Source organism: Cupressus sempervirens, chromosome 11 (assembly GCF_028749045.1).
Source record: "Cupressus sempervirens isolate cs-2001-9-10 chromosome 11, ASM2874904v1, whole genome shotgun sequence".
NCBI classification, from domain to species: Eukaryota; Viridiplantae; Streptophyta; class Pinopsida; order Cupressales; family Cupressaceae; genus Cupressus; species Cupressus sempervirens.
Window position 1 is genome coordinate 173,487,932 of NC_143128.1, and position 22,725 is coordinate 173,510,656.

The window sequence follows — 22,725 nt, forward strand, 5'->3', positions numbered from 1 at the left end:
CTCTTCTAAGTTTTCTAACCTTGACCATAATATCAAAGTTTACATGAGATAGTCTTCTGTGCCATAGCCAACTTTCTTCTACTTGAGCAATGAAACATGAACAATCACCAAGATCAAGATAAAATAGGTTACCTTTTGTTTTCCTACTTGATCCAATCAGATTTCCTTAGTTATCCAACAGTCTTTCCTTGTCATTCACTATTCTACCTTGAATCCAATGTCCTTTAGCTATGCAAAACTCAATAAATTATGTCTTAGTCCTTCAACCCAATAATCATTTTCATATATAGGATCATTGGTTACTGAGATTCAGCCTTTCCCTTTTATGCAACAAGGTTCATTATTTCCAAACCTTACACTACCTCCATCATAGTGTTCAAAATGTTCAAATTTAGTTTTATCTCTAGTCATATGATGAGAACATCCACTATCTATGATCCATGTGTCATTTTTGCTAACATGAGAGACACGTGTCATCTTATCTCCTTCATCATCAGATTCATCTTTTATAGCAATATACACTATATCATCTTCACTCTTATCAAAATCTTTAGCCATAAAACAAGTTTTCTTAACTTTGACTTTGTAGGATTTGTGGCCTTTGAATTCCTTCTTTCCTTTGTACTTGTGGCTTTTTTTTTCTTCCTTTCCTTCTTTGTTTGGACACCTAGTAGCAATATGGCCAATTTCTTCACAACAAAAATAGATTAGAGGGATTTTACTTTGTACTTTCTTCTATTCCTAGAATATTTCTTTGTAAGTAGCCCTTCAACAATTTCAAAATCACTATAAAAAATTTCTTCAATTTCTTCCTCACTTTCTAATTGATTATCTTTTATTTTCTTACCTTTTTCTTTGAGTGAGAGTTTCGCTTCAAATGCAGACTCAATATTCTTGGAAGCAAAAGCATAGTTGTCAAGGTTATCTAGTTCAAAAGATATCAATCTTGATAATACAACATCCAAATCTATCTTGTTATTTGGATCACATCACTTTTCTTGAATAGCAGATACTCTGATTGCATAGATGGGAAGCAATTTTCTGAGAAGTTTACTTACAATAGTTTCTTCTTTAAATTTCTCTTCCAGATGCTCTGATTGCACTAACACTAGCCTTAATTCTTTCCACATGTTTTGCAACATTGTCATCTCCTCCATAGATTTCTTTCAACTTGTTCCACATATCAAAAGTAGTTTTGTAGTCTTTGACCTCATCAAATTCAACATAATTGAGAGTAGATGCAATGTCAATCATCATGATGTTATGGTTCTTCTTCTCAGCAATATCATCAACTGATAATGTTCCAGTGGGAGTTTTATATTCTTCATCAAGATATTTGTATCCTGAATCATTGATGGTAGCTAGATGAAGCCCTTAAGTCATTTCCATGCTACAAAGTTGTCTATGTTCAGCTTTGGAATCTATCTCTTGTAAGACATCTTGATCTTTAGCTTAAGTCCTTGAAACCTTCTCCACAAGCACTAAAGGCTCTAATACCAATTGTTGGAAATATAGGAGGAGTAACTAAGAGGGGGGTGAATTAGTTACCAGTAGAATAAATCCCAAATCCCTTAGATGTCAACTATAAAACTCAGACTGATAAAATTAAATAATGTTCATACTCGATAAACACACAAAAATTGTTGTAACTTGGTAAATACCGAGTATGAATTACTTTATTAAATCTTAATATGTTATCAGTAATTACTTGCAAACATGAAAGAAATAACATGAACACATGAGACACTAGAATTTAACGTGGAAACCCAATTTGGGAAAAACCACCAATGTAACTAGTTACTATTTTTCACTCTTCTAAGGTAGGCCCTATTAGGAGCCAACCCTATTAAAGGTTACAAAAGACATTGTTAGGTGTGACCCTATTAAAGAATTTAACCACCCTATTAGGAGTGGCCTTTCAAAATGTCTTGAAATAATTCAATGAAATTGTAGCCTTGTTAGAGGATTTACAAATGGATATTAAACCATCTCCCTTAAGAGATTTTAGTTCACTGCTACAATGGTTAGAGAGTAACAATGATGCAACTAAATTGCTGATTATAGATCTCTGCTCTGGTTCATACTTGATCCTTCTTGACCGAATAATACTTTTCTACTCCACAAGGATATCTTCTTATCCTTCAAGTTTTCTTCCTCTTCTTATCTCTTTCAACTTATCTAATTTTTTCCAGACACTTTGAAATCACAAGTTGACCTTTCACTTATACCTTTCAGATTGTCAAGTCAACTCAAATACAACTTAGAATAGCCAATATTCATCACCTTAGTCAGCTAGAATTAATAGGTAAAATAGTTTAGTTTTTTATGCCAAAATAAGAAAATCCTTTGGTAGCTAACCCAACTTGGTAGAAACTAATTCTAAAGTGATTTCCTATCTTAACGAAAAGAATCTCGATTAACACTATGAACTTGCAAAATTCCTTTGGTAACTAAGTGAACTCAGTTAACACAAACTCTACTCAACTTTCCTTTTGTTAAACAAGTGAGCTAGGTTAAAACTCTTTTCTACTTTATTTCCTTTGATGCCCGAGTGAGCTCAGTAGAAACAACCTTCTGCATAGAGTAAACTTAGGAACATTGGTAGACTAGGAAAATTGTCTTCACTGACCAAGTGAGCTTGGCATGTGCTAAATGTCAACTAATATAACATTTGTGTAGCATCAAAGACAACAGACATTTAATCAATTGTATCCAACACTTTGAACTCGAACCTTAGGGTTGGTGAATCTTGAACTCTAAACTTGAACCTCTGAACTTTGAGGTTCAAAGTATAAGTTCAACATCACTTTGAAACACCACCTTAATTTATAAATTGGAATTTACATTAGCAATAAAAATTATCAAATAATCTTCTATCAGATCAAATTTAAAGTTTTAAATGTGGGTATTAAAACTCGATAATAGTTGGTTCTGAAGAGGGTTGTGGGCTGCAAGCGACATAAATAATTCATCAATCTCTGGTAAAGAAAAATATCATATCCATTGGGTAACCGAGTCATGAGAAAAATAGAGATGAAAGGGACAACTTGCGGAGAGGGGAAAGAGCAGGAAGATAGGGAAAACCAAATGCCCAAACTACAACACCACAAAAGAAACAAACTGAAACTAAAACAACAAAGAAAGCAAAACAAACCAACAAAACTAAACACCAAAACTCAAAGAGCAACAAGCTATTTACAAGCATATACAAGTGATAAGAAATCACCACAAGAACCAGAGCTAGGGAAAAAATTACACAAAACCATTTCCCAGTTGAGAGAAGAAGGATCCGTTTCAGAATAATGGGCAACTCCCAAATGAGATAGCTTTGTGTAACCTCCACATGATGACCTCCTTATTCCTGAAATGTAAGTGAAATGCATGGAGGAGCCTTGTAAACCAATGATCAATTCCAAATAACCATAGCTTATCATACACCTCTACCCTTACTTGAGTCTCTAGTATAGAAATCTCAAGACCATCTTCAATTGGTGGCTAAAAAAAATTCGGCTCAAAAATCTTCACAAAGCAATTCATTCCATTTATATTGTTAACATCCATGAAAACCTAACTTTTGGAAAACCTTTCAACATTAGCAATTCATTCAGACTGAGGAAATGCTTCATATAACATAGGATCAACATGAAATAGGTAGCCTTCATCAAATTTTTCTACTACTACTTCAAAAAATATTTCATCCAGAACAAATGTATCAATCAAATCAGCATCTAGATTTTTACCTTTGGAATCTTCATACTTGATCGCTTCTAGAAGTCCTTCAACAATCTCTTGCTCATTAAAAAAACCATTATCACTTGCAGCTGCTAGATTTGGAAATTCTCCTTGTGTGTTATTTCTCTTAGCACTTTCTACTCCAAGAGAAACGAGATAGTCTTCCTCGTCTAATGATGATAGCTAGAATAGAGGCTTGTCTATGTGTTCATAAGATTTTATTGTTAGGTATAAAGGATTGGGCCTACTCCAGGTAACTTTATCCTTTAGTTCTATGCACAATTCTCCTACTTTTCTTGTTAGTATATCTGGAATGAAAATTCCTTAACCAAGCATGCTACATCATTATTATTCAAGAATTCCCTTTTGGAGTCTTCTTTCTTGATTGCTAATAAGAACCTTTCAATAATATCATCTTCATTCAAAGAATCACCACCAAACTGAATTGTAGATGCTTGAACATGCTCAACCTTCTTCCCATGACACAATACAACATGCATCTCAACCTTTTCATTCTCTATTAAACTTATGGGATCAAATTGAATGAGTGGCTGAAAAGATTCCTTTTTTTGTTTGTAAGAGGAAGAAGAAAAATTGGTTTTATCCTTAGGACGAGGGATCGACTCAAGAATATTTCATCTACTTGTGCATTCAAACTTTGTTGATATTTGATACTCATCAGGCTACACCATTTCTTTGTTGGTGAACATGAGCATCTTCTTTACAATTTCATCTTCACCATAAGCCTCATCGAAACAAAGTGGATGAGAATAATCAATAAGGTCAGAAATCTTATTATCTTTAAAGTTGAAAGATTCATGAACATGGTCATTACAAACCTCTACACAAGGAGGATTGTCTACATCATTACCTTTGCATTGCGGAAGTAGCAAAGAATAACATGCAACATTCTCTTTCAAGATTATTATGTTTTTAGAACCTTGCTGATTTGTATTCACCAATGTTTGTCCTTGTTGAAACTCATTCTCATTCATCGCAAGGTAAACTGTATGAGAGAGATGAGAGTTGAATAACTAGGGCTTCAATGTCATCTATTTATATATCTTTCTAAAGCCATTGTACTCTTTTCTTATATTCCTCTAGGTCTTTCAGTCTGTGGAATCTATGGAACAAGCTCCTCCACAACAGGGTAGAACTATGATTGTCTTCAAGGCTAAGATTTTTTTCATAGCATGTGAAATACTCTCATTGCAGTGCTTTGAGAAATCTTGCAACACTTTGTCACTGATCTTGTTGATGTCCAAGATGGTAGGGTTGGGTCTTTTCTTTTTAAAGACTCTTCTTTTAGGCATGGTCATTATATAGAGTTAGAGGTCTCCTATACATAGAGATGAAATGAAAACCAAGAAACCAAAAGGAAGGCACTCAATCCTTGTTTCTAGTCCCTAGTAGAGTCACCAAAATCTATTAGTAAATAGATTTTTCCTTCAACAATAATGAAATAAATTGACTCTTAAATTCTTAGAAAGAAGAACAAATAGAACTAATAGTTGAGTCACTTGCAGTTGTATGTGCAAGTACTCTTTGAGTTTTATTGTGAAGGCTCAGCTCCCTTCTTCAAATTTAAAATGAAATAAGCATAGATTATGTCTTTAACTTGAAGACATAAAGCTTATTAACACCCACACATAAACATGAAATGAATGTTGTTATTAGATTTATGGATTAAACATAAAGAGAAAGATTAATTGACAACCTTAAGAATGTTTATCAAGCCCTTCACATGATAGGGAAAATAAGAGAAGTTAAATATTAGATTATGCAAAGCATGTGTGTGCAAACCATAGGATTACATGCAACATATACTTGATACCATAAGGAGGAAGATGTCCAGAACATAAAAAACAAAACGAAATGATTAATCCTTAATCAGAAAACTAAACATATAGACCATACGATATTCTATATAGAGTCTTCTATATTGCTGAATAAAACAAAATGATCATGTGATCATTTAGTGCCCTACCATTACAATAATTTCTTTTACAAAAATGTCATACAAATCTACCTATTTCCCTATTACAAAACAAAATGTTTGTTCCTCTCCCACAACCACTTGACTTGTGAGAGAGGAGAACCTCCCTCCATTTGGCTTTCATTTGCATACTTATATTTCCCCTCGATTAGTTTTTTTTCAGTTTCATAACTGATTCTTGGAAAGATTAATGATTAATCTTTTATCCATCTTTCATTTCTTTTAATACAATTTTTCTTTTAAATGTTATGACATGGTATTATAAAATAAAAAATATAATATATTGGTTCTATTTGTAGCTAATAATCTTGAATATCTTGTTGGGTCTTAATTTCAAAACTCTTCACAAAATGAGCTTTCATATTGATCTTTTCCTCAAAAAAATTTGGATAGACCTACACTCAGATATTAATACCTTTTTAACTTGATTGCATTTTAGCAATCTCTCTAGTGAGATTTTGTGTAACTTGTCTCACAACATCATATCCAAAATTGAAAAAAATCCAACAATGGAATAAATACTTATGGCCCCCACATCGAGACCCATTTTTTTAGCCTGTAGACTTTTTAAAATGTCTTATGTTTATAGACTTGTCATAGTTTTCTCCAAAAATATAAATGGAAATGAGTTCCATAAAACACTAAGATTATGTAGGTGTCATAATAATATCTTGGAGTTACACCATATGTTTTTTCCTTTGTTGTAATTTTTTCTTCATCCTAGTATGAGTGGCACCCAATTGCATGTTTCATGAAGCTGACGTTCCTCCACAACTCAATACTTGAACTTTGAACTTTTGAATCTAAATTGCATGCTAAGATTTTGAATTGAACGTTGAACTTGAACTTTGCCTTTGAACTCAAACATAGAACTTTGGGTTGTGGATCTTCATTTTAAACCTTTGAAACTAAATCTGAACTCAATTTTGGACTTCTAAGCCACCGATCCTCTGAATTTGCATCTTAAAACTTGATAGGTGGACCTTTGAACTTGAAATTTGAATTAATGAACTCAATTTTAAACTTTGAAGTTGAACCTCAAAGCTAGTGAATCTTGAACTCTGAACTTGAACCTCTAAACTTTGAGGTTCAAAGTTCAAGCTCAACATAACTTCATAACACCACCTTCCTAACAAATTGGAATCTATGACAACTTCATTAGCAATAAAAATTGTCACAGATTCTTCTATGGGATCAAATTTGAAGTTTAAAATGTAGGTATTAAAACATGTTCACAATAACAAAATCCTTTTTTTATTTCTATTGGTCTAAGATGTCAGTTCAATTCTATTTATTAAACCATCTTCTTGATTTACTAGCATTGTATTTTTATCCTTATCCCTATTACAGTTGGTTAGCTTTTGGAATGCTTCTTTTAGTTATGTGTTGTTGTAAATACATTTATAGCTTGAGTCATTTGAAGTCCTTTTAGGATTATCATCAAGGAGGTTTATCTTATAAATTTAACATTCAAATTTTGTGTAATGTAATTTGTATATGAACCTATTAGTTATAATTTTGATAAGATTATGTTCTTGTAAACTCAATTTGATGTTTGCTAGGATTTTAACTCCATTAGAAATTTTATCATTAGCTTCGATTTATTAAAAAAAATCTAATAAGCTCCCAATGCATTTCAATATGCGAAGGTGTAATATTTCTACTATGATAGATTCGAATAATAACCATGTTGGAAAATATAACAAGCTAGCAAAATTTTCATCAAAATTAGGTCTCTAGTTTATGAATTTAATGCTAAATCCTTTATAAAAACAAAGAGGTTTCGAAAGGATTTCAGTTCTAATTCTCTTACTTTTACATTGTAAATCAATTAAGCTATTTGATAGAGGGGAGGTACTCACCTGGTCACTATTGAAAGATTTTAACCATTTTACCAGTTTTGGATTCTTTGTTTTAGGGAAATTCCAATATGCACGGATCCCAAGCTTATTACATTCAAACCAATGATCTTCACTTTGTTTATCACTAATAATTACAATATTATCCTTCTTACTATGATTGTCATTGAAATTTCTTGGCTGGTTGGTGTTATCTCTAACACCTAGTGCTTCCTTTCTTTTATTATGAGAAGTCTTCATTAACCTTGCCTTGTTCTGAATATTTGCTAGGGCTCCCATTATTATTTTTAAGTTGGAAAATCTTGGGGTCTATCTCGGCCGTAGATAGAGTGGAGTCCTATATTATTGACATGATAATATTTATCAAAACAAACTAATTAAGATTGGGTATCACCAAATGGTTTCTAGGGGGCATTGACGGAAAATTATCTAGATGTCCTATATCTATCTTGCCTTAGTTGCAAATTGTAGGTTTGAAGCTATTTTTTACACCATTCTACTATCTTTGTGACTTAAAGGAACCCTATTAGCCTTTGATACCTGAGATGGTGAGAGCTAGACATAATTGATAATGAGGGTTCACTAATATTTTTACTTCTTCTTACCTTACTATTTTCATACATTATCTTTTCGTCGTTTCTTAGTTTCCATAGTTAGGATATTGGTCTTGATACATACCTTTTCCTTATGGTTCCTATGTCAATAGCTACCATGTTGATAGTTATCCTTTCCTTGAGAATGCTACATTTACATTAGTAATAAACTTTCTTCAGCCCGAGTGCTTCACACATACTTTTTTTTGGCAAAGTGTTATTTGTGCTTGTTGATAGATGCTTTCCCCTCATGCTTTTGAAAATTATTAAAGGTGTATAGAGATGAAGAAGATAACTTCTTGTGAACACTCGGTCCTTTTAGATTGGAATTCTCTGAAACTGATCACAATGTTTCAAATCTATTATAAATAGGGACTGTGTTTTGCCTAATGCACTTTGTTCTTCCCAGATTTTAGGCTGCATCACACTACTGTTCATGTTTTGTCACAACACCATTTTTCTTGTTTTTCAATATCACTTATTTTATTTTTATACAAATTTAAAGTACATATCATTTTTATAAAATAAATATTAAAAAAGACTCACATGTAAAGTCAACCACAAAATGTTAAACATCAATGAAAACTTTTCTTTTGTATATATTTTGTGCAGTCTCTTAGATAATTCTTCAAATGTAATTTTTACTCTTATTTCTTTTTCGTACCCTAATCCTATGCTTGACTCTGAAACAGGACTTTTGTAAAGTACGATGGTGTTAGCATGATATATACATGCATAAGCATATGGGAGAATCACGATTTACCCATTGCCCAACTTCTAATAACATGTCAGCCACTATAAAAGAGCGAAGATGACTGTTTGTGAATGCAATGAATAAAGAAAATGCGCATCACATCTTTACCGACTTTCAAGTCTTTACTTAATGCGCATCACATCTTTATTTACTTTCAAGTCTTTACTTAATCGCCGTTCTGACCATTAGGTGATAGAAATACAGTGTCTCGTAAGTGGCTATGCAGCCACGGAAATGGTTAATCATACGAAGGGAGGACTTGGTTTTTTTTTTCAATCAAGTTACAAAAAGGTATATAGAAAATGCTGTTTTCGTGGCTGGATAGCCAATACTGTGTCTCGTATACGATGGTTGGAAACTGATCACTGGTTACTGCAAATAAGCTGCAATTGTAGACAATGGCCGATCATCACCAGCTTCATGTGGTAATGTTCCCTTGGCTTGCACACGGCCATATAACTCCCTTCTTAGAGCTCGCCAAGAGCCTCCTCACATATGGCCTCAGAATTTCCTTTGTCTCCACTCCTCTCAACATTGCACGGATTAAAAGCCAGATGTTGTCGACGCCTGGAATTGAGCCCGTGGAGATTCCATTGCCATCCGTAAACGGCCTGCCCGTAGGCATTGAATCCACGGCAGGTTTATCCGAGATGGGAAGGACAGACTTAATACCGCTGCTCTTCCAAGCCCTTGATCTTTGCGAGCAGCCATTCGGAGCGCTGCTGAAATTGCTTTCCCCTGATTTTGTCATACATGATACGACGATCTATTGGACTCCTCGGGTTGCCGCCAAGTCGGGAATTGCCTCTGTAAATTTCGCGGTATTTAACATGAGTTCGATGAGTTTCTTAACAGGGCAGCACAGGCATGGACTGCCCCAAATCCCGACGTCCGAAGATCTGTGTGTACCGCCAATGGGATTCCCCTCTTTCGTCGTTCGCAACCGACCCTTTGAAGCGCGGAACATGCTTCCCTTTATCAAAACAAGGAACATGGTTTTGGCGAGGGCCTCAGCTTCATGGACCGCGTTTTCCTCTCTGTTGAGGAGAGCTGGGCAACGGTTTGCAACACTTGCCTTGAGTTGGAAGGCAAATTTGTTGACTACTTTCAAGGAAGCACCGGGAGATTGATGTTCCCTGTGGGGATTTTCATGCCCAGCCTACCCCCACGCCCTGCTGCTGATTCTTGCTTGGCGTGGCTGGACAAGCAGCCCGCTCGTTCAGTGGTGTTTGTGTCGTTCGGTAGTGAATGCCTTCTCACTGCCCAACAGCTCAATGCTCTCCTGCTCGGTTTGGAGGAAAGTGATATTCCATTCGTCTCTGTTCTTCTTGGCAGATCGGCGACTGAGTTGCAGCAAGCCTTTGAAGATTGTACGCCTCGTGGAATAGGACTCTTGGTGACAGAGTGGGCGCCTCAAATGCACATCTTGAACCATCCTTCGACTGGTGCATTTCTTTCGCACTGTGGATGGAATTCCGTTACAGAAGGACTGAGGTTTGGAGTCCCTTTTGTTGCTCTACCAATCCAGTACGAGCAGGGGTTAACTGCTCTGTTCATTTCTGAGGAGCTGAAGATGGGAGTGGAGGTGACAAGAAATGATGAAGATGGTTCTTTCACTAAGGAGGACATAGCTAGAGCTGTACGAGCTGTGATGTTGGAGGAAGAAGGCAATCGAATTAGGTCTAATGTTGAGGAAATTAGTCGGGTTCTGACCAGTAATGATTGCCAAGTCCATCGAACAAACATGCACAACTTTGTCACTTCGCTCAAGGAGAAAGCCTCCAGCAAACAATCTGTTTGATTATATATGCATGTCAGAGAGAAGCCGCCATCACTCTGCGATCGCTCAAGGGGAAAGTCTGCAGAAAACAAACTGTTTCGTTATGTATGTTTTATTCTGTCATTTTGTTTACGAGTTTCTTGCGTGGGTTAGAAATGACTATTCTTGGGTTTGTAATAATTGCTGTGTCCAGTTTAGTGATGTATAAGAATTTGTCAAATGTTTAATCAAAGAGAAACCTACTGATAGAAGGTTTCGTAGTACATTTTCTGCCTCCGATCTCTTATAATTAGATCAATTCATCTGTGGTCTCGTGATAATTTTGTTCAATGAATAAATGGCGTCAATTGTATGTTTTATGCTGAAGCAATTTGTCCCTACTATTTTAGTTTCTTCAGTTCACAACGAATATTATGTATACTATTTGTACCTTACACAACGAAAATTATGCATATTATATTACATTATTGTGACTCAAGATGATTCTTTCATGCATGTTACTCGCATTATGTATGAGTGTTAAAATAGTAAACCGATTTCACATGAATGTGAAATATAAACATTATACTTAGCATAGCGAGAGCATTGTGTGAGTGCTGACAAACATTGAAATAGATGTCCAAAACTTCTAGTAAATCTCTGGAATATTGTGGTCTATGTGATCATATGAAAATACATGATTTTCTTTGTTAATTAGCATTGTAAATAAGAAATGCTTTCATTGTTTTAGGATTTTCTTTGTTTCAATCATATCATTTTTCTATTAAGATGATGATTGAATTAATAGTATTTTGTAAATGAAAAGATTAAAATCTAAAATGTATATAGAATAATCTATGTCATTCAAAACAACATCTTTTGATGATACAAAAGTTTTAAAATTACAATGCACAAAAAAAAAATCTTTTGCATCACTTATTATAAATCAGATTTAAGATTTAAGATATACGTGTTTAACATTTGTTAGTCTTAAAGGTACTTGATTCAAGAAATGTAACTTTTTATTATTAAAGATCTGCTTAAACAGTTTAGTACAATTTAATAATGTAGCTTGATCAAAGTTTTCCTATTGTGTTACGATAATAATTAAACAATTACATATTTCTCTTAAATCACTAGATGGGTTCTCTCTTAAAATTAAGTCAAAATGTATTATAACTAACACTTACTCCTCCATCATTCAATAGTCTGTGGTTCGCTTCAGTAGTTCATCTATCTTTAATATTGAAAAATATATATAGTTTATGAGATTAATGTTATGCTTGAGGATGACAAGGAATTAGTCCTTAATGTTTGATTTTTATACATGAAGTAACAATGTAATATTAAAAATTTAGATTGTCAATAGTGTTATTAAATCAATACAACAAGCCACAAATGTATTTATTGGAGGGACCATTAATATGAAAGGCTAAAAAAACTGAAGGTAGGGGATTTTGAAAGGTTGAAAAGACTATAGTATTATCTGAATTCATCATAAGCTCAGTGGTTCATGAATTTTGCAATGCTTCTTAGTTTAAAAATCTTAATTCCTAGATATGAAAAGGATTTGAAAATTTTCATTTATTCAATAAATTTTTGCTTTAATTACCTTGTTTTGATAGTATGAAATGAGATCACTTGATAATCTTGCTTTCAACATTTTTCACTTTATCTTTTGCCTTCCAAGAGAGTTTAGTTAAATTAAATAGTAGTTTTTGAGTATGCAATAGTTTTTTGTCTTACATTTAATCTACTTTATTCAATACAAATTACTTTGAATTACACCTATTGTTTTGGTGGTGAAACTCATTTATTAAATTCATTAATCATTCTATTGTTTCTAATGATATTTTACTTTGAATTGCACCTATTGTTCTAGTGGTAAAACTCATTTATTAAATTGATTAATCATTCTATTGTTTCTATTGATGTTTTACTTTGAATTACACATATTGTTATGGTGGTGAAACTCATTTATTAATTTCATTAATCATTTATTTTTTAATATTCTTTTGTTATTAAATTCATTAATCATTATATCTCATAAGCTCTACTAGTCAATCCAACCAGACATCATGCCCTATGTAGCTGTTGACATTGTGTGGAAGATTATAATGAAAGGCCATAGTTATGACCTAGCAGATTTATAATTGAATTAGCAAACAATTTGGAGAACATAAGGCAGTCAAAGAACAACATGTTTAAGTTTAGTTCTTTAATTTTATGTATATAATTCTATGTTTAGAATGCATTTCATATTGTTGGCAACGTTGTACAGGATAACAAGAAACCAACAACCTAGCATATAAATGACCTCATTTTCTAGATGGGTGATAAATTTGAGAAAATTATGGATGTCTATTTTGAAGAATTCAAGAGAATGATGAAGAATAGGTCTAGAATCCTCAAATCCCTAGTAGACAAGTATTACAATGACATATGTTTCTTAGTTGACATAAATTTTAGTTGGTGTAAATAAGTATTCACTATTTACACTTTACTTAAGTTTACTTAGGTTAATGCATTATTTTATTATCTATTAGTTAGTCACCTAGGAGTATGCATACTCATCTGAGTTGTCTTGTTAAAAACACAAGATTTAGCAACTCTTTTATGCACATGGTCTCTACAACATAGGAGTTAGTGTCTAATTTAAGTACATGGTGTCTACAATATCTCTACATGAGATACACCTTTTTATACTTATCCTCTCATTGATACACATACATTCATGCACAATGGAGGATGTGTGCTTAGTTGTCATGCTTATCTCCTAATTCATTCTAGAGATATTCTAGATCCATCTTAGAGGCCTTTATATATGGGTACTCCTAGTGTGTATTGTACAATAAAGAGCATTCTCATTATTGTTATACTGATCATACTTTGGTCCATTTTAGTACTTGTGTTTGAGCCTCTTGATCTTGGGTGAATTTTTCCCTAAGGCAAAATTTTCCATGGTATCAGAGCTAGGGGAGATTCTCTTCACATAGTCATTGGAGATCTTGTCACTTCATCTCTTGAAGGGACCCGATTTAGATTCAAAGTATCTGCAGTCACTAGGAGCATCTCTAGCCAAAGTGGACCTCACCATTGTGTTTGAAGCATCGATTCAGTGAAATTTAACTATAAATATGCCTACCCTAGGCTATAGTCAAATTTGGGGTTTAAAAAAAATGTAAACCAGAAACTGAAGGCCTGATTTGCAAATTTAGTATGGTCATTTATTAGATCTGTTTAATTTGATTTTCATATCTGATTTTTTTCTTTATGATTTTTGGACTATATTTTTCAAAAAAATAATTAGGCCTATTCTGCCTATGGAGAATTATATTTTTTGTAGGAACTCAATAAGAGGCTCACAATTTACCATTGTGTTGTAGGCTCTTGCGTATGAATTATGCCTATTGTTATGGTGGTGAAACTCATTTATTAATTTCATTGATCATTTATTTTTTAATATTCTATTGTTAATATTATATTTTTATTAAATTCATTAAGCATTATATCTCATAAGTTCTACTAGTCTAGCTAACTAGACATCATGCCCTATGTAGTTGTTGACATTGTGTGGAAGATTATAAGGAAAGACTATAGCAATGACCTAGCAGATTTATAATTGAAATAATTAGCAAACAATTTGAACAACATAAGGCAGTCAAAGAACAACATGTTTAAGTTTGGTTCTTTAATTTTATGTATTTAATTATATGTTTAGAATTCATTTCATATTGTTGGCAACGTTGTATAGGATAACAAGAAATCAACAACCTAGCATATAAATGAATTCATTTTCTAGATGGGTGATAAATTTGAGAAAATTATGGATGTTTATTTTGAAGAATTCAAGAGAAAGATGAAGAATAGGTCTAGAATCCCCAAATCCCTAGCAGACAAGTATTACAATGACATATGTTTCTTAGTTGACATTGATTTTACATATGCTGAAGCACTCATACCTAGGGTTACATGGCCGAGAGCTCTACTTATGAAGTTAATATTGATGAATTTACAACTATTACTACTTTATTGATCAAAAGGCACCCCTTTCATATCTATAGATATAAATTTCTTCCTATAATGAACAAAACATCTAAGTATCAAAAGATCTAAATGGGCTTCTTCGGTCAAATTCATATTAAGTAATTATTTACTATTTTCTTGTGTCACATAGGACTTTCTCAATAAGATTGATAAACAATAATATACTATTGGTTAGATTTTTTGGAAATCTAGAGTATGAATCTTGTAAGAAGTTTGTTTTATAGTTCAAGGAGCTAATCAAGGAGTTAATTACATGTGTAATTATGGATCATCAATCCATATGAATGATGATTAACCACATAGAAAATTAGAAGGACTAAGTGGAGAAAGGGATGAATCTAGATCACTGATCATGAAATAGAAGTTTTACAAAAAAAAACTATTTAAGGAGAGTTTTAGACCTAATTCCTATTAGTTGCAAGTTAGAAGTTTGGGTGCAAAGATGAAGGCAAATTCAGTGAAGTTATTTGCTCAAAAATTGTAAGCTAACTAAGTAGTATAGAGAGGAGATAAAGTATATCTATTACATAGAGGTGATATTAATTTAGAAAGAGGTGAATTTTTTATTAGCATTTAGATTGCAGACTAAAAGATCAAGGCACTGATTCATTTTAATAGGTATTTTAGGGTGAATCTCTTAACAGAGTGGTCCTAATAGACCTATGTAAATCTCTTAACAAAAAGCTCACTTAATTATGTAGTTCAAATCATTTAATAAAGGTATAACTAATAGTCTTGTATGATATAAATAGGACTGACCCCTCATAGGGTAGATCATCAAAAGTGATCAAACTTCTTAGCCCTAACAGACACACTTTTTTGTTGCACACTAGAACTTCCATCTCGTGTTCAATACATTTACACTATTTTGTAGATCAAATTCAAGCTTGTCTATTCCTTTCCAAATATCATTTGTAAATATGGAGCTATTACATAAGTTGTGGAATAATGTTTTCACATTTTGAACCACTTTCTCCAAGTTAGTCATATTTTTTGACAATTCCACCTATCTAAGTGTCATTTCATCTGGAATCCTCTCAGTTACTTTTTTCTCAATCTTATTTTCTATCCTTTTCATCAATTTTTCAAATGTATCAATATCTGGATCATTTACTTGTTCAACAATTTTGATCAACTGATCCACATTAGGACTATTTGTTGCGATGTGGAACCTAATGAGACTTAGAGGTTTATTCAACATGATTTCCCCTAATTTTTTCTGAGGAAAAAGCTTGTATAAAATGGCTTAGAGTTAGGGATTTCATAATGTATGGTGAGATTATAGCTTCTTGCAATGGTATTGAGTTGTAAGAGATTCTGGATTTGTAGTCACTAAGATAATAATAATAATTGGACTTGTTGTTGGGGGACATATCCTAGGGAATGCATGAACCACGATAAATCCTTGTTTCTTGTGTTCTCTTCTATGTGATTTATTATTTTTTGATATTGGTAATATTTACATGTAACTATTATTTCTATCTATGGTTAATACTAATAGTATTCTCATCCAAATTATCAATCACAAAAGCACTAAGATATATATCTTTGATATCAAAAACCACTTCTTCTTTGCTTACTTCTTCTAGTATTCTCTCCTCAACTCATCCCATTTTTTCTTCCTAGAAAATAATTCACTTAACATCATCATCTATTCTTCTTTCAAATTAGACTTTTCCTAATCTGGTATGAAAATATATTCATCCAATATGACCAGCTTATATTGCAGTATAAAAAGGGACTGAGCTTTAATCTGCTTGATTCTTTTCCCCTTTGAATTTGGGGTATTGGAGCTCAACATAGATAATTGAATGTTTTGAGTAGATACCTCCACACTTGGCTCTTGATCTCCTTCACTCCTACTTGTATGTTTTTCACCTCCATAGTAGAGATCACCTATTGTTCAAATGTTTTACCCTTCTCTTTTTCACCCTTTGTTTGGAGTTTAGAAGTTGAACTCAACTATCCTTCCTCTTTTTCTCCCTCAATATGAGGTCCTGAAGCTTGTGCTTCTTCTCATGTATTAGCTAGCACACTCTTTTTCTTGACATCTCAACCATGCTCTTCACATTTACTATCGGCTATCATCACTAATTTAACAATATTGGTTGCAAGTTCTATCAATTGAGTAGCCACATGTAATTCAATCTTTGGATATTCCTTCAATTGCATTAACATAGGGTTTTAATCAAGAATCTTATCATAAGTGAGACTTTGAATTGTGCTTATACTCAACTGAATAGTAATACCCACATCGTCTTTTACAATATTGTTATCAATTTCATCATTGGTTGTAATAGTCTTTGCTTCTCTAGCACTTAATTGCATTAGATTTTTTAAGGTATCAACATGATTTTCCTTACCATCATCAACATATTTCATATTATTAACCTCTACATTAGCCTAATCATCCATTTCTTCCTCATTTTGTGACTCATCAACCAACATTACTCAATATATTTTATTCCATGGTATTGTTCCTTCTTGTGCCTCATCTTCTATTTGATTTCTCGCTCACTTATTTACTCTTATTTTTGGTGCAAACTTATTTGTATTATTCTACAATGCTAATGAAATTTTTTGCTTACTTAATTTAGGAATTGTTTGAACTAATGTAACCTCTCTCATTTTCCTTTTGATTATCAATGCCCATTTCCACTTAGTATCAATATCATTTTACCTAGCTCCTCTCAAATCATCTTGTAAATTTCTATAAGAGTGTATTTGAATTTTCTTATCATTTCTAAAGATACCTCCTCACCCTAACTCTTGTATACCATGCTAAATTTTCCATACTTTATATAGTGAAATCCAAATAGTCTTGCATTACTCTGAAGATTTTTACATACCTCATTAATATCTTGAGACTTTTTATGTGTGGTGACTATGAATTGACTTAGATAATTAGACTATGTCTTCTATTCTTCCTCTTCCTCATAAGCATCCTTACCTTACTATAAGCTTCCTTCTCAATCTCTTCATAGGATTTCCTTGCCTGACTTACATGTGAAATTCTCTTTTCTTTGATCCTTGGTCTTGAGTGGGCTTGGTTATCTTTACAACACCTTTCTTGAGTGGCTTGGCAACTAAAGTGCTATTTTCCTTGGTCCTTTTTTTGGTGACCCTAGTTGGAGTAGGTGTAGGACTTGATGATACTCTCTTCAATTTTTTTTCACTTTAGGTTCCACAATAACAATGTTCTTACCTTTATATTGTTGGGGCTTAGCAACAACTATTTCCTTGTCTTTTCCTTCTGTCTTCTCCTCCTCTCCTTCATCATCATCATTACTACTTAACTCTTCTCCTCTATCTTTAGAATTTTTCAATGGTGCATCACCATGTGTACTCTCCAAATTCTTTACCATTTTCTTATTCTTCCTTCCTAGCTTAGGAATCTCAGTTTTTATCTTTATTTTGACCTTAGTTGTCTCATATTTACTAAATTATTCTTCTTTATTATCAATTTCTTTAACCAATAAAGCAGTAATGGCAGTTATCACTTCATCAATATTTCCCTCATTAGGAAGAGGTCTTAACCATTCAAATCTCAACAATAAAACCATAACATATGTGTAGTCTTTATCCAATAAGAAACAAACATTTGAACATATTATTTGTCTAGTAAAGAGTTAGGCATCCTTGACCTATTTTTCATCCTTTTCTTGAATTCTTTAAAATAACCATCCTTTACAGTCTCAAATTTTTTACCCATTTGATTAATGAGTTCACTAATTTTCTTAGTTGCAGGCTTCTTCTTATGGAAAAAAATGTTCCCCAAAATAGGAAATTATTTTTTAGCATGAAATAAAATGTAGACAATGGGTGAACCCACAATAGTGGGTTACACTTTCTTGCCTAAACTGATACCAAACTGTGTTTTTTTCAGAAAACTTCCCCTTTGAAATGCAAATTAACATTTAATGGTTAGGAATTTGAAGATGAAGTAACTTAGAGTTTTTAAAGATTTTATACTATATATATATATATATACATGTATATGTATACATATACATGTATACATATACATGTATATGTATACATGTATATGTATACATATACATGTATATGTATACATATATATGTATACATATACATGTATACATATATATGTATACATATATATACATATACATGTATACATATATATATATATATATATATATATATGTATATATATATGTATATATATATGTATATATATATGTATATATATATATATACATATATATTATATACATGTACATGTATATGCATATACATGTACATGTATATCTATATACATGTACATGTATATATATATATATGTATATATATATATATATGTATATATATATATGTATATCTATATATATGTATATATATATATGTACATGTATATATATATATATATATACATGTACATGTATATATATATATATATATATATATATATACATGTATATATATATATATATACATGTATATATATATATATATATACATGTATATATATATATATATACATGTATATATATATATATATATATATACATATATATATATATATATATATATACATGTATGTATATATATATACATGTATATATATATATATATATATATATATATATATATATATATATATATATATATATATATATATATATATAAACTTTATTTTGAAAGAGTGGTGTTGCTTTCAACACACATAACTTTTTTTCTAAAACATATAATAATTTGATTCTTTTGAATTTGGTTTGCTACTATTCATACCTAAACTGTGGAGGTACTCTGGTGTCTTTATCCTCAGTATTTCATATTTTAAAAAAGTTTAACATTAACATCCCACTAATTTGGACATATGTGGCTTTTGACACATGTAACTTATTATATATTTACCTAATTTATAAATTTCATTTTTTCATTGAAAGAGGATTCAAATACAAAGACTATAGCTATTTTCAAAAGAAAATTCTCTAAGTTACTATTTTTCCATGAGCGTCCAATATAGAGGTTTATTTTTATAACGTATCTCTGTTCAATTTACGTAAAAAACCATATATGTAAAAAATTCAAAATGTATCAAATTTATAGTCATTAGAAATCTCATTCAGAGTACTTCTATCATGAAAAATGACATGTATTTAGTGCTCCATTTGAATGTAGTAATTGAGCCTAGAAGCCATGAAAATACTGGATATCTTCTAACATTTGGGGAAGATTTGTAATTTTCTAGTTTCTATAGAGACTATGTTTCTATCGAAACTAAAAACTTTAGTTTCCATAGAAGCTAAATCTTAAAGTTTCTATCAAAACTAAGAAAGTGGGTCATGGGTGCAGTTAACTGAGCCTAGATAGTTTCTATCAAAACTCTTATTGGTCTTTACGGGTATTTTTTATTTTATAACACTTGTCATAAATTTTTTTTATTTTTTTTCATTTTTAACATTCAAATCCAATTAGATAATTCCCACTTCAACTAGGAGGGAGGAAATATTTTGCAACTTTCTATTTTTGAATTTTTGATGAAGAATTTGTGATGTGTAATAAAGATAAAAGAGAAAGTAAATATGTACAAAGAAGAACTCATGAACAAGAAGATAAAAATCATCAAAAAACTTTAGTAGGGTACTATAGGAGGCAAGGTACACATCTGCAATCTTTTTTCCAATGCATATTTAACATATAGTGTATAATCATATTCTAGACTTTTTTTACATATAGTTAGGATTAGGGTTTATCCAATTAAGAACATGATAAATATTAACTTAGGGTTACTATTAACCTAATAATAAGGGTTTATTGAGTTATGAATATTTAGGATTAGGTTAAATAAAGAGCTGAATATTTATGATTAGGTTTTATTACATTATGGTTTTCAAGTTATGAATATCTAGAATTAGGGTTCATTTTAATTATGGTCTTTTTAATTATGAATTTATTTAGAATGTAGTCAAGCAAGACAACCTACTGATGTTTGAGAAGGTTCATCCTAGGTTCAAATAGGTATGTATGCATGCATCTCTTGCAAGTACAATCTCTCTCTAGATTTCTATGTTTGGGCAAACGTTATATCTTTGATTTTTAATTTTAGAGACAATTCCCCTTACAAAATTGCTTTTTTTTATTTGTTATAGATCATGCACATGCAATAGTAGATGATGAAAATGTTGGACATGAGAAAATTGAAGATGAATCAATGAATATCGAAGAAGGATCATCTGAAGGTTAGATAAAATTGAATTTAGTAGTTCATTTGTTATGTATATACATATATATCCCGTAAAAAGAATTTATATCTTAAGTCTTTATTTTAATTTTTCTTAAAGCCCGAGATCAAAAAATAAATGAGAATGTTAATCTAGCTTAAAGATTAAAGAGAAAAATTAATCATAGAAACATAGATCATTTATTTGAAATTAATGTGGAAATTTTTGAAAGAATATGCTAGTCAACCCACACATACTACGAAGAGGAAACTTTAGAAAATAAGTCTAAATAAATAATTGCACAACTTGATAATCTTAATAGAGTGGAGAAAACTCTTGACTATTGTCAATTTCACTTTTTAAGGATGAATTAAAAGAGTCATTGAAACTATTGGGTATAGATACAAGTATAAAAATAAGGAAGACTGCTAAACTACAATATGTTATTGTTGAAAGTGTTAAATAAGGGTTGTATTCCATTGGGAAAAAGACTAGATTTGTAGATAAATCCATTGCAATGATATTACATTATCTGAAAAGGAGAAACAATTTAGATGATAGTACATTAGAAGGAAATTGGGCACTAATGTGTAGAGTTCCTCAATCTAATAGGATTGTGGAAATGGTTAAGAATTTAGTCATTCAATTTTGGATTCACAATAATCATCCTTCACCAAATAGAAGAGATATCATCAAGCAAAGGATTGGGCCTAAGGAGTATCTTCAACATGAAAAAAATTGCTTTGATGTCACACAACAAGAATTGTATCTCTCATTTTGTAATTTAAATCCTAGCACAAAGATTAGAAAAATAATGTTTGAAAGATTGAAACCCTATGTGTGAAGATAAATAGATCTTTTGAAACATGTTGAATTTGATTTGTGCCATCAAGGGTTCCAAAAGATGATAGAAGAAAGTGGTGGTTCTAATTCTTTTCATAAACAACCGAGCCAATTCATAACATCAATCTTATGTGACAAAAAAAATTACTAGACAACAGGTGAAAAAGACTGCATAAGAGAAACTTGTGAAACTTGTGGTAACCTGACTAAATTTCCTTTGAGAGGTGAAGATATTGATATGAAAAGGATGGTAAAATGTAAGATATATAAGTACATAAAGTCAGAAAACAAATTTGGAAAAGAATAAAAAAGGTTGGAATATGTAAAGAATGGCATACCTATTGGAGAATTTATGCCAATTTTTCATAAATTAATTCAACCATATATATGTCATGTTTTTTTCCTAAGTGAAAAGCATAGCCGTTTCAAACACTAAGAGAAACTTTCCCACTCAGAATAATTTTATCTATTGCTGACTTTGTAGAGAATTACTCTTTCATTTCTCAAAAACAACTTCTAGTGGGATACTACTTTACAAAGTAGGTTACCATTATGGTTCAAATGTGTTATGGACATGCACAAATTGATTTGAATGGTGTGGAAAGTACTTATCAAGAACTTGTCATTAAAAAGGAGTATCACTTTTACATTAGTAACAATAAAGAACACAACACACATTTTGTGGAATATTGTTTTATGACATTTTTTGAATATTTGAAAAACAAAAGCATAAAAATGGAAAAACATTTTGTATGGTCAGATGGATGTACAATACAATTTAAATCAGCTAGAAAAATTTATGCATTATGTAGATATCATCGATACCTTAATATACCACACTTTTGAAGTTTATTCAAGAGTGGACATGGAAAGGGTGAGCATGATGGTGTGGAAGCTTTTATCAATCGTACTTTAAGAAAGTATCAAATGGACTATAAAGGATATCACATTAAT

At 31.6% G+C, this 22,725-nt stretch overlaps 1 pseudogene; it reads left to right on the forward strand.

Annotated features, from left to right (window-relative positions):
* The first annotated feature begins 9,112 nt into the window (after nt 1–9,112).
* LOC149528764 (putative UDP-rhamnose:rhamnosyltransferase 1) lies at nt 9,113–11,080 on the forward strand (annotated as a pseudogene).
* Nucleotides 11,081–22,725: the final 11,645 nt, after the last annotated feature.